At 40.9% G+C, this 1,142-nt stretch overlaps 1 long non-coding RNA gene across 1 annotated transcript; it reads left to right on the top strand.

Annotated features, from left to right (window-relative positions):
• The first annotated feature begins 6 nt into the window (after window positions 1-6).
• Window positions 7-854, top strand: LOC105120370 (uncharacterized). The gene is made up of 2 exons (XR_841314.1): window positions 7-119; window positions 231-854. It is a non-coding gene; the product is annotated as an uncharacterized LOC105120370 (long non-coding RNA).
• Window positions 855-1,142: the final 288 nt, after the last annotated feature.

Genomic DNA, 1,142 nt, shown 5'->3' with positions numbered 1-1,142 from the left:
AGCAGCCATGGGAACTGGAGCCCCATGGCAGGACAATTGCCGACATATGCTGACGAAGAGATGCGGGCAAACGATTTGAGACTGGGGAGAGTTCATCATTCATCGTTTTGGAATGGCAGGTGATGAACTTTGACTTGTTGGTGTGCTTTTGCTACCTAATGTTTTTCGCTGTAGAATGACAGGTACAATGATGTGGCATCTCTGTCATGATGCTTTGCTGTCCTCTTCAGGTCCTGGAAGATGTAGCAATTGAGTGCACAAATTTGTCAATCAATTCCCTAGTTAATTAGCAGCATTGAAGCACGATTAAAAGAAATACTGTTTGTATTCAAAATAATTGTACTAGACTGGTGTACATTTTGTGTATATGGCTACCGTTATTTTGATTGCTCAAAAGAATAGCTTGCAACCCTCTTGGAAATGGTAGCTGAGAAGAAACCAGTTCCAATCCTTTGAAGCATTCTAATTCCAGTGGGTTTCCTAGCTAAAGCTCTTGATAAAGGGACAGATGCGATCAAAGACAGGGACTAGCATAACTATTGTCAGGTTTGTGAAGGATAGAAGCGTAGCAGTTAGTATTATGAAGCCTGATGCAATTGTTCTATCCTTACTAGCTCCTTGCATGGTGAAAAATGTTTAGTGTGCATCTACAATGGCATATAATAGATTTGTAGCCTTATAGGAATAAGCCTTGGCACTGCCTTCGCTTCTTGATCTTCATCAATACTGCATACCCCGTCTTCTCCAAAGCAAATATCCAGCGCAAGCAAGGCTTTGTTGATGAACCTGTAACATTGGAGGATCCAAATTTCCAGGTCAAGGAACTTCTTTATCTAGACAACATTAAAGTTCCAGTTGTTCACATGGAGTTTCTGTTACTTGAGTTGGTCACAGCTTCCATGGGCCAAGGTTCTATGATCAGCTTCCATGGTCCGCATATTCCTCGATCGTTGCTGCAACGAAAACCTGACCAATTCTAGTAAAGAAGCAATTCCCTTCGTTGGTCTAATAACTTGAAATTGAGAGAATGAAGGATAGCAGACAGGTTCAACAAGGCAAGTCCCTGCCAACAATCCAAGGGAAAATTACTAGCATTCAAATTTAATTGTAAGGTAAGAAAACAAAAAACAACATTCTACATC

This window comes from Populus euphratica, unplaced genomic scaffold (genome assembly GCF_000495115.2).
Source record: "Populus euphratica unplaced genomic scaffold, PopEup_1.0 scaffold7829.1, whole genome shotgun sequence".
NCBI lineage: Eukaryota > Viridiplantae > Streptophyta > Magnoliopsida > Malpighiales > Salicaceae > Populus > Populus euphratica.
The sequence above is the reverse complement of the archived record's forward strand: the minus strand, read 5'-3'. Positions and strand labels throughout refer to the sequence as shown.